The following is a 12,444-nucleotide window of genomic DNA, read 5'->3' as shown; positions in this document are numbered from 1 at the left end:
CCATTACGGAAGGCGAAAGATAGCTCGCAATGGTTATTTTGTATCTAGCTAAATTAGCTCACTTTTTGAGTCCTGCACAATTGTTTAGACAGCACATAGGCTTTGTAATGGCAGTTGTCTTGACTTGCTGTTCGCTGACTCTCCAACACCCGCAAGCAACATTTGTTTACTCATCACTCACTTCGTGGCCTGTTAACAACAGATCGGATACTAAAATCTATAGTTAGCAACTTCTAAGGAAGTAAGTCTAAGGAAGGTATAGTACTAGCTAACACTGACAAAAACAATAATAAATATAGTCCCTTTGCAAGTATTCGAATGACGCAAATATGGCTCTATCGGCATTGAAGGTGACCCTGAGTTCTTAGTTCGTTGAAAAAGCGTTCAACTAGCTAAGACATTGCTTAGTACTAAAACAACGAACACCGTCGAAATATAGTTACTAAGCTGTGCCCATCTTTCGGTGTCTCGTTAATGGGAAATCATCGAAATTTTGAAATCTAAAGTACCGAATCGACATAGTTCGGTTCGTTTATGGATCGTTAAGATAGGTGAAGAATTTCTCGCTGCAAAGATTCGTTTTCGTAGAGATTTAAAGCCTCTAAGCCACTCTGGTTTTTCGAACAGATGTATAAGCGCCGAGACAAATAAGGCTCTTTTTTTCTAGACTCTGCCAGATCATCATTACGCGGCATAGCTATTCCCATAGGGAAAAAATTAGCTGATAGCATGGTTATACTTCGTCTATAACTGGCAAGCCACTGCTTGCATGATGATTCTGTTTCGGACAGAACAAAAGCGTCTGTTGAAACGGAAACGGAGAAAAGCGCACGATTTGTGGCATCCATATTAAGATGATGACGATGTCCACTAGAGGACGTTTGAGAAACGTTTTCGCCACCCATCGCCGTTGTCTTTTGCGTGACAACTCAAAAACAGAATGTAGGACGCGACTGAACCCAATTTGACCTTTTCTCTCTTCTTGAACGTCGTAATGTCGCGGCAACGAGCAATAACTCTGTAGACTGAACGGCGGTAACAAAAGCAGCAGTAACTGTAACCCAACGGCTATAGAGGGCAAATATCAAGCCACACACAATAGAAACGACGGCGACCACACTTCTGCCATTAGGTCAATAGAAGGGTCCGTCCGACAGGCGTCGCAGCAGAGCTAGGTTGAGGTTCAAAGGATCTAAGGAAGGAAAGACCTGAAAGAAAGGGCATCTGACTCTTACTTTCCACTTCGTATGTTGCCAACAGCTCTGAAATATTGCAAGCGTTACGGCGGTGGTCAGCCATACATCGTATAGCATATATCCAAGTTCTCGCGCTGGGTTACGGTAAGTGTTACAGGACAATAACGACGATGCAGTGCTTCATTTGAAAAGAGAGAATAGTAATAAGGAAGTCGTTACAATAACACTGCAACACAAACGGCATGTTGCCTTTAAAGCTGGTACTGATAGCCATACTAAGCAATTCACTTGCCTTATCAGGCGGGGGTCGGGAACGCGGGGGGGGGGAGGGGGAGGGAAGAGCCGGTGTCTTTCATGATCATCGATAGTAGTAGTAAGCTGTGTAAGTACATTTGCGGCATATCTGAGACAATTTACCGAAAATAACCTCCTGAAATATTGTGGAGTTATATTGGGTGCAGATTGTCGGGAACTGTCTTGCAACCTGGGGACATTTGGAACCTTGCAACAATGAGGGGATCCGAAGAATTCTCTAGTGATGTTTTCATTTGCCACCGGTTTTCGGCACCATCGCCGAAGTCTCATGTTGCTCTGCATAAGACTGTACAATTCTTAAAAAGTCTACTATATTTTCGTAGATTTAGATGTGATCACATGCTTTTGCACGTTCTCTTAATGTGAACAGAAATGTTAAATTTTAAGAAACTATTTTGTATTGTAGAAAGCACAGCAGATATTGCATTTACAATGTTGTTCTGATCTTTGTGGGTTGATTGTCAAACCGGCAGTCGCTTTCCCCATACTCTGGTCATCGTATTAATTATACTGATAAAACACGTGTTTTCCGGTGGGAGTACCTTTAAGCCAGTAGTCGCCTTCTAAAAGTCGACCAATATGTATACGCATATATGATTTGTACTCCTAAACTTTGTTCTTTCTCTAGCTAACTTGCAGAAAAAGGCATGCAGCAGTACATCGCCTTACCGCGTCAAGCTCTGAACCCGAATAATCATTTAAAGGAACGCGCCTAAATTCAAATTCCTGACATATTTTTTCCTCTGCTTATATTCGCCCACATGTTCAATAACAGTAATATCGCATGAATTTTCATTGCTATCTTTAAGAGAGGAGCAAGTTACTACACTGGTGTTGAAACATGTAGGCATTGTGATGTTTGCGAAAAACTTCTTAATTGTAAAATGATTGAGCTGTCCTTAAACCTAATGGCACGAGCAAAGTGAAGCATAACCTATAGGAATAACAAGACTAATCAACAAAGCGAAATATATTTAAGAAATAATCTTATGCCAATAAAGGCTGATAATGTGGTCTAAAGGGCCGACGCGTTTTGTGTTTGTCAGGTGTGTGTCCTGTCTCGAAGCCAGTGTTAGGTTTGCCTTTAGTAGGCGTCAGCTATAGAGAATTTTCTTTGGTAGAATTCATTATCTATGCACGATATGTGGTTGCTGATCCGTGAGGTTATTCTACGTCCGCACCCCTGCAAATATTTTCCTGCTGTTCAAACGACAGGAAGCTATAAAATATACGTGTTCCTAACGAAGTCCTAATTAGGGCTGTGCAAGCGCCAGCGCGCTGTACGGGTAAAGAGTAAACGCAAGTGTACGTGGGCAACTTTTGAAGTTGCCTTTAAGACAATTTTTATACTGCCCTAAGGCATTTCCTCGAGAATCTTTTATGCTAGTTTTCACCCTCTAGGGCGCAAATGTTACGAATATTCATGCGATTATCTGCTAAATGACATAAAATTAAAATTAACATTCTTTGAGGCTTCTATTCTTTTCAGAATCACCTTGAGGGCCTGTCAGGCAAACCATCGGGGGGCAATTTCGCCCCTTGTCTGAGTCATATAACTAATTCCTCGTTCTGTCATATTGACAATCCCAAGCTAAGTAACGTTACCAGAAGAACTAAATCAACTATGAGCACGGGTTTAGTGTAAATATACGGCTACGCAAATGAGGGTCGTTTACATCGCTGAATTAAGATTATTCGTCAACAGAATGAGATTAACGAAGTAATTTACGCTTACTAGAAATTTAAAATTGACTTCATTGGGAACCCGGGCCGCATGTATTAATCTTCAATGATCATATCAGGCATTTTAAAGGCAGCATAAAATGGCCGTATCAGCTATATATGTTTTAATTATCTACAATATTTTACTGCCTATCCTACTTTCCCAAGCAAGAAAGCATTCAAACATATTTCACACGTTTGCCATGCCGTATATTCAGTAGCATCAAAGACTGAACTCGGAAGGGTCACGATTTAATCAGCATCGAGAAATGCTTACATCTTCTTCTATTCATTAATCTTCTCCCTTAAAATGATCCCCACTATAGGCTTACGTTGTTTGAAATGATTTAGTAGCAAAGTTTAATGTTTTCTAATTGATTGATTTTTCTATGCTACAGTCCGAGCAGCAGCTCTCAATCAAGGGCCAACCGTTGCTATCGTACAGCCGAAGGTTGCATATGAAGGGTCTGTACACATTTTACCCGATTCATAACCTTCAACTTTAGGCTAAGGTTTTGAGGAGGAGCGCCAACTCAATTTCTATCCCACCAGGTGACGAGTCCGCAAAAGTCGCACTAGCGAACTGCAGACTTTGCTCTCATCATGGAAGTAATTTTTCTGTAACCGCCTCGAGACTTATTTTGTCATTCGAAACTAGCTCCTTCTCAACACAAAGGCTATTTCTTGTTTTCTAAAGACTGCCGGTCACAGTTGAAGCTTATGGCAGAAGCTTATGGCCTCAAGGATACGCGATGCCGGTGTGATCGTACGTGAAATATATGCTTTATGCTGTGTTGTAATTCTGTGGACAAAGTTAATATACATGCCTTTAAAAAAAAAGTTCTAGGAAAAAATACGGGAAGACTTACAAAAAACACTTAGGAACATGTAAGCTATGTTAGTAGCACATATCATTGTTGTATACTGACCAAAATATTGGTAAGCTTCGTTCAATCGGTGTTTTTACAATCAGCAATATACGCACATGTGTTGTCTTAGATAATTAGGGAATCACTTCATTAAACTTGGTGTATAACCTAAGCATCGATTTTCATGTTTTCGGTGTTTTAAATAGTGCTGCTAAACGACTGCAGTTAGGGTTACCTTGGTCCCCAAGCAAAGTTTTCTCGTTCCGTTGGGCGTCATGGCTGAAAACTATAGTGCTCCTTAAGGTAAAAACTATAGATTCTTACAGAGTTATATAAGAATCCTATATGTAGTGCTATAGGAGCCTACGTGTATACATGTAGTGGGTTATAGAGAAAACTCATCTTACCTATCCAAAAAGCTCAGGTGGAACCTGCGACTTCTATCCTTGCTTCTGAGTCATTCCAAAAAAATGGGCGGGTCAAGGACGGCGAGACTAAGATCGCTTGAAAAATTTACATCTGTTTTAGGTTCCCTTTGCACCCTGTTGCGTATTCAAGTCGGTATGAGAAAGAGACGGATCTAGACTCAGAGAGCTGTACTAACAACAACAGTAAACGTCTTGAAGCTTACAACGTTTCAAGCTGCATCCCCGTCCAAGCATGGCCACTTAACGGTATTATGGATGGTAAGCTCAATACAATATTCATTAAACATCAATTATTACATCATTATATGCCTACACTGGCAGCTGAATGTTTATAGTACCACTCAAATCATTTGTGATGTTTTGCCTAACAATTTCCCACTTGTACAGCTTTTTTTTAATTTAAAATGCAGTGTACCATACCATCCAGTCTCTACACAGATAAATAGGAAAGTATGAAGAATGTATATACATTTTTATTAAATAGATATCACACCCATACCGTGCTGTGAGGTCTGTTTGTTTCGGACATACATATATGGTTTCAGGATTGCATCGAAAGTGTCACACATTAAATTTCATGGTGGGTATGTTCTTTGGCTTTTCTCTAGATTTGTTGCCGCATTTTATGAAGGTCTACTGTAAATGGCCTCCAATTCATCTGAGTACAGTATCTGTAGGGGGCGCCAGGGGAAGGTTTTCATGCATTCATTTATGCTTCCTGATAGACGAGTTTGCACTACTATACGTCTTCAAGGTTTTTCTAAGAAATGTCAAAAATGCTTGTGAGAGTGATGATGTCATCAAGTATCGCACCGGGGTTGTTGCGGCGAATTTCGAAGATTTTCCCGTAAGTATTGAAGCTTAAAAACGTCGAGTAAAAACGAGTCTGAATCCGTGAGTCGTAGTGAGCGTGGTACGGCCGGGAGGCCCAATGAACGTTCAACAACACGCTAGAGAAGGCTTGACCCGAGCTTACAACGTGCGTCTGGGAGTTGCTGATCTGGTTCGAGGTCTGCCAGCGGCGTAACCGAGACCCAGAGTGGCACGATACTCTCCATCTAATTCCGGCTCAATGACGCTCCTTTGAAAAAATGAAGGAGCGATCTTATAAGGCCTTTTAAAGTTCTCAAGCGTTAAGGCTTTTCCAGTTTTGGTGTGGTCGATTATCGTATCTCGTGTCAGTCCGGAGGGCGACATCGGGTATCGTGATCCAAGCGCTAGAAGCTACGCAGTGTTTCTTCAGGAGCTTTGGCGCTATCTTGACCAACGAAGCGATATGCTTCCCATCATGGCCGATTGCAGACTACCTACAGCAGAAATACAGCGGGCCTGAGCAGGACGCTGTTCGAACTGTCTTTCCGCTCTTGGGCCGTACTGCTCGGAAAGCTTTGTGGCTGTGGAAATGCCAGAAGACAGAGTGTCGCGAAACAGCGCGCATAAACTACTGCGGAACCGGCGACACCACATAAAAGCGTGCTTTGAATATCGCTTCGAATTCTCTGCCCCGCGGAAATCTCCAAGAAGTTGCAGCCACTTTACCATATGCCACTTACTCTTGGGGGTCCATGTCATAAAGCTATCGGGTTTAGGTACCCCCGCTGGCTAGGGAACATACTCCGACATCGCAGCCGAATGTAAAGGTACGCATTAAGAAAATTAGTTATATCATAATTTATCGATGAATTTTAGGTGAGTACGATCCGAATTGGTATACAAAGGGCTGTCTGAGGCCAAAGAAATCATAGTTTGCCGGTAGCAATTTGCAGCAATATATGTACTTATTCTCTTTTGACCTTTTTTTGGGGCGCACTTACTTAAATATAATAAGCGGATAGAGGTTAACATTGCCCAAGGAAGATTTATTTTTGAATGTTATTGAAAGTATGGGCATATAGCAGAAATACGAAGATAGTATCGGATGAAAGGTTGGTATAAAACTGACGGAACGGTTAAGGATGTCCATTAACTTTTTCTTAATTATTAATGAAGTTCCCAATCCATAGAGTTCAACCGAAGAATAATCAATTCATGAGCGTAGCATGGGGTAAATCAAGCGTCTATCGTATTGTACGGCGTTCTTTATGAAAATATGACCTTCAAACAATAACACATGCCATCAGTGAAGATGATCCGGACTAAAAAATTCTGCTTGTGGTAATAGAAAAAAATATGAACAAGGTGCGCTGTTTCCAGACAGCATTGTTTTAAATTATAAAATTGCATTTTAATTAATTAAACAGCATAATTATTCCACACAATTTTAATTACTAGATAATATAGCAACGTTGTGAAAATTTACCAGAAGAACAAAGAGTTAATCCAATCATTCGCCTTTGAGGGTATAGTCACTGGTGTCAATTCCTTGAGTTTACAGCAAGAATCTCTTTTAGCACGAATTTTTGGGAGAATTGTGGTAAAAATGGCAAACTTTACTTCCAACAATAATCGTGATATATCTTGGCGAGTCGTTGCACGTTTTCCAGACCCGACACCGATGGATTTTTCTGATGGATGTATCTCAAAGATGAGGTCTACGCTGACAGACCGAAGACACTGGAAAATTTCAAAGCCACAATTGATCAATACTGCGGCCAAACACCAAATTAAAAAAATGTCTGTTTGTAAATTTATGGCTTACCATTATCAGCCCTAAACTAATTAGAAGGACAATAATTTAGAACACCTGTAAGAGCCTGTTGATACTGTTTGGACAAACAAAAACGGGCCTCCTTCAAGTAAGCTTCTTACATAAGCCCTTATATATATATATAAGGGCTTAAAGTAGGCCCGTTCTTGTTTAATTCAATAGCTTCAGTTTACCGGAATAATAAAAAAAAAAAAAAGAAAAAAAAGGTATCTCAATTTCAGGCGAAGCCGCTGCGGTTAGATTGTACTAACTGCTTTTGTGTTCGAACAGTGCGGTACTAAGTGGCCAACACGAAAAGAAACACTAACTTATTTGAAAACCTATTTTCGCTACTGTGTGGAAAAAAACTTGTGATTTTGGCCGATAGCGCCGTAGCATTCGCCATTTGAGAAACTTGTTCAATAACTGCCAGCGACACCACGAAAGGTCCTGTGATGACCAACTATGAAAAAGCAGGACGCTGATCTCTTTAACGCGCGGGAAGGCCACGCTGTAGTAATAAGACGTCTCATTATCTTAGTGCTTCTATGTCTATGTGTTATAATAAACTCAATGTGAATGAACTTCTAAACAATATATGTTTACAAAAAGTTTTTTACATTTTTCAATAGTCGACCAAAAAGAGCAACACATCCTTGTTTAAAACCGATGTACAACGGCTTGGCACCAGCTCAACCATCGCTCAGGGGCAGCGTATAGAGAATCATTGATCCGGCAAACAACTATGGTATTATACGGTTAGCGCTATAGTTAAAGGTGTTCATTGGTAGGTCTTCGTCTGTCCGAATACGTTCGTATGACGTAATCTCTATATGAACGGCAACGATGATGCCAATCAAACGATAGGTGACGACAGATAAGCTTTTAGAATTGGCATCATCTTGAATCCTTACTCTGATTATTTTCAATAGGGGGTCCTAGCACGAGCTGTGCATAATCATAGTTAAGAGACCCAATGGGACGACAATTTATTTACATTTTACCAATGCTTTAGTAGGGCTTCTACCCTCTAGGAATGGTACTTTTACACTTCATGCACTTCAGTTTCTTATCAATGAACATTAATTGTCTTTCTTATTGAGATTCAATTCGCGATTTTGGAGAAATTATAAAAAATAAATTTCCTTTTCTGTCAACCTTACGGAGTTTCATGTGAAGTAGTTGAGAATGCGATACAGCTTTATTAAGATTCAAATAAATAGAGGTTATAGCAACAAAATCATATCAATCATTGCAGTAGACGGAAAAGGTTTAGCTTACTAGTGGTGCACCTGTTTCGGACCACGAAGTTACAGGTGCTGGAAGTGGTTTTCTAGTGCAATTCTACCAGAGACCATCAGGGGACTCAGTTATTATCCCAAGTACAGAGCTGGGTTCGTCTGCATTAGCTTCAGGCTACTTCGAGATGAATAGAGCCATCGTAAACATTTTATAGCGTGCCAACCCGTCATTCTGTCCTGTCTTGCTGCTCGGACCCTACCTTTACGGTTCGTCGCTGTCGAAGCGCTTTTGGTTTTGGCCTGCTACCATCAACAGTAGCAAGAGAACATTATCGTCACGGAAGCAAGCGCATCTAGAGCTTAGCGGACGATCCCCAGTAACGCTGCCAGCGGCTTCCGTGAAGCGAAGGTCCCGTTTTGTTACACAATCTATCTAATTAATATTAGTCTATAACTATTCTTGCACATCATGTATACGTACACATAGACACGTCTCTACTGTTGCGGCACACCTCTTTTTTTTAGAGGCAGCTATCAAGGGGGCAAACTAAAAGATAGCATCCATCTTTTTCTGTCTACGGACAAACGACCCCTTATTCAATATCAAATATCAGAATGTACATTCAACTCCCCCTCCATGGTTTTTTGGCGATCTACAAATATCATAGACTATTAATAATGTATGTATTTGCCAGCAAAGTTTTACATATCCTTATGGCTCCTACTCTACAGGATAAAATTATGGAGAAACTGCATCAAATGCATTGAGCATCAATTGAGTGAATGAAACTTTAATGAACTTCCAATTGAGTTTGCTGTTTGCATTGGCCATTTGTCAATTGTTATAAAGTGAGATATAACAGCCATGTTATAAAGCAGTGCGTCGGGCCGTTTCGTCTCAAATGAAGGAGTCACATACATACTAAAAGAAATTAACTGTTATAGGGCCAGCCCAGACCCAATGACGCGGCAGACAGGGAGGGAGAGAAGGTACGCGGAAGCTGAATGATTATGCGCGCTGCTGCATGGGTCACAATAGATGTAAGTATTAATTGAAATTGCTACACAATAAATGATATACTGTATTCTATGAAATAGGTTCGCACTTATGTACAACGACCCTGTGAACAGTCTGCGTTGTGACGCTCTCGTCGTAGAGTAACAAGTAAAAAGATAGTAATCACCGTTCACAGATCTCGGCCATGATTGTAACTTAAACTAAATGTATGGTTTACTAATACGTATCGTGATAAACATCCTGGTGTTAGTTGACGTTTTTGAAGATGAATTTTACATCATATTGGGCTAATTCGGAGTGTTGTTTTACCACGATACCACGCATCCGTTAGAAATCGCTTTTAAGCGCAGTGGACCTGGCCGGGATTTGCAGGTACGAAAAGAGTCACTAAGCAGACGTGGGCCGTTGTGGAAGAGGTCAGCACTCCGTATTCTGGACGGCACTGATGAGAAGACTGAGCTTCTTGTCCCGTAGTCAGGACTGAGGATAATATCTGTTCAGCAAAAGTAGCTATTCTAGAAGGGGCAAACGGGACTTAAACGGTGGACATACATAGAAACACTTTGGACAAGATGGCAGTCACAAGAGATATCTTGACGGCTGTCGCTATGAGTTCGGGGACTTGATTAGCAGTCAATAGAATTATGTATATATACACTATAGTTACATATATATATATATATATATATATATATATATATATATATATGTATATATATATATACTCTAGTTGCTCGCAGTTAGCTTCATTAACAATCTTACGTATTGGAACAACTTGTACGTTTAATAAGAGATGATATTGCTTATGCCGCTGTGATTTCTACTGGTGGCAATGTATATCAAGTATATGTAATTTCGAGTATGCACGGGCACCGTCTTACTATATTTACTCCTATAATGCGCTCAACGGTGGCCGCATTTTGTTTGATGCACCTTGACGCACCGTCAAGGGATATTCTTATATATACTCGGAAATGAAACCATTGACGTAATCGCTTCTATGAGTAGAGTTTGCATCAAAAAGCGCACCAGGTTTTACTCTACCAAGATTGGACATTTGAAGTCCTTCAAGAGACGCTGCACATTGAACATGGGTTTTAGTTGCGGCGAAATAAAATTCAAGCTCATTCTAATAAATAAAAAATTATGCCCCTTTATTTACACTTGTTCATCATAGTGGGGCAGTAACTACGTGCGATTGTAATTTTGATAGTGGCAAATGTCTACGTACGAATCTAGGATAGCTAATTGTGTATGTATCCACGAATATCGACGGGCTATAGTTCCTAGTGTTTAACTACTGTCTTATTATAATAAACGTATCAGTAGTTTCTTCACACCGTAACGCTAAGGAATTGTACCGTATTACACAATATTTTTCCGCTTTGCTGGGCTACATAGTATACGTTTCCGTCAGTTCGATAGTGGCGATTGAATCGTTATGAGTAAACCGCTTAGCGGGCTATGGCGAAAAAGTATCAACTTCCAAAACCGGCTGTAACCTCTAACTTGCTATTAATTATAACTCCTCTGATCTATTAATACATTTCAGTGATGGCTGACGCGGCAGAAACTATCATACGCCAGCTTTGTGTAAATTACGCGTTTGACTGAACGTCCTCAAAATATTCTTTTAATAGGATTTTTATCGCAAGGAAGCGTTTCTGCAGTAAGAAAAACCTGCGGCATCAGATCGTCAGAGGGACGGATGTTTCCTACGAAACGCACAGTCCTATTAGGAGACCAGGCATGCCGAAAGGACACGTGTATAGGCGCCACGAGGACATCTTGCCTTGTAGTGACGTCTCAAAAAACTTCCGAGTTGTAATTCCGAACTGAGAGTTAGAAATTTTAAGTTAATAATATATTTCCTTTTTGTTGCATTGGAAACAGTACATAATATAGCCTATATTTATTATTGATGAGACATTTTCTAAAGATCCAAATGCTGCTCATCAGGCTCAAAAGTTGCTACTCAGTAAACTACCCGATATAAAGCAGTCGATACGTGTTTTGTGTATAATGGAAAAATGATCGATTGATCGATCAATCTAAGTGTTAGTTGCACAACCGCTTCTTTGCCGCTTTGCTTATCAAAACGAAAAGTTTTTTTTTTTTTTTAAATACAGGACATCATTTTTGTCAGAGCTTCTGCATCTCGCATGGGTCCGCCGCTTCTATTGCATAACATATTTTTATCTAAATTTCGTAAGGTATAATAACAGGTAAAATAAAGTACGTTTAGTCTGATAGTGATTTGGGTAGTAACAGAGATTCAGAAGCTACATTTCTCTGCTCGTCATATATTCATTCAGACACAAAGTAGCTTACAAGGTAAAAAAACGTAGACCACATATCTCGAACAAATCACTACCCGTATTTGTTTCACTCACGATATCGTGTTCACTCGTGATAAAATATGCACTGTCAATCAAGATCATCTAGGATGCTCTGGCGGTCTGAAAAACCTACAGCCACCTGCGGACGATCCTTGTAATACCGTGCCTTACCGCATAGTGCGAAACCAGCTAATGATTATTCTACTATTATTCGATTGTTCCTTTGTGTCAACAACGGATTCCGCCTCAATGTATGTCTGCGAATTCTAATGTGGCTTAGCGCAGTTTACGATTGGCTCTAAAAACCCAAAACCCTCCCAATGAGCACGTCCTAGCTTAGTCACTTGCGTCCTACAGTCGTGTCTCACGCCAGTAACAGGACCCGCCAGAATTCGATAGTTGGTGCTTGGCACGCCATGCACGTTTTAAGGCCTCATCCCAAAATCCAACCTACCGAATTCCTTCTCGTGCTGTATCAGGAGCACTAGAAGCTTTTTTGGTCCGCCGTGGCGCCGCGCGCCTCGAAAACCCGCATGGGATCCTTCTGTATTCGGTAGCAGTTGACCAGACAGGAGGTTGGCAAAAGCCCGAAGGATCCATCCGTGGTTCGGGTCTGCTCTGGTTCGCTTTTTCTCAGTCTCAAACACAGGAGGTAAGTCTGCTTGTCAGACTTTACTTGCCCACGAAGCT

At 40.7% G+C, this 12,444-nt stretch overlaps 1 long non-coding RNA gene across 3 annotated transcripts; it reads left to right on the top strand.

Annotated features, from left to right (window-relative positions):
• The first annotated feature begins 723 nt into the window (after positions 1-723).
• LOC111250256 (uncharacterized) lies at positions 724-11,398 on the top strand. 3 transcript variants are annotated; one of them, XR_015326891.1, is made up of 9 exons: positions 724-1,340; positions 3,001-3,231; positions 3,632-3,698; positions 4,309-4,405; positions 4,631-4,788; positions 5,139-6,170; positions 8,473-8,806; positions 9,343-9,438; positions 10,968-11,398. It is a non-coding gene; the product is annotated as an uncharacterized LOC111250256 (long non-coding RNA). The 3 variants fall into 3 exon arrangements; XR_002673254.2 differs by having other exon boundaries at positions 3,001-3,698; XR_002673255.2 differs by having other exon boundaries at positions 3,001-3,698; positions 8,467-8,806.
• Positions 11,399-12,444: the final 1,046 nt, after the last annotated feature.

This window comes from Varroa destructor, unplaced genomic scaffold, assembly GCF_002443255.2.
Source record: "Varroa destructor unplaced genomic scaffold, Vdes_3.0 BEIS01000004.1, whole genome shotgun sequence".
NCBI classification, from domain to species: Eukaryota; Metazoa; Arthropoda; class Arachnida; order Mesostigmata; family Varroidae; genus Varroa; species Varroa destructor.
The sequence above is the reverse complement of the archived record's forward strand: the minus strand, read 5'-3'. Positions and strand labels throughout refer to the sequence as shown.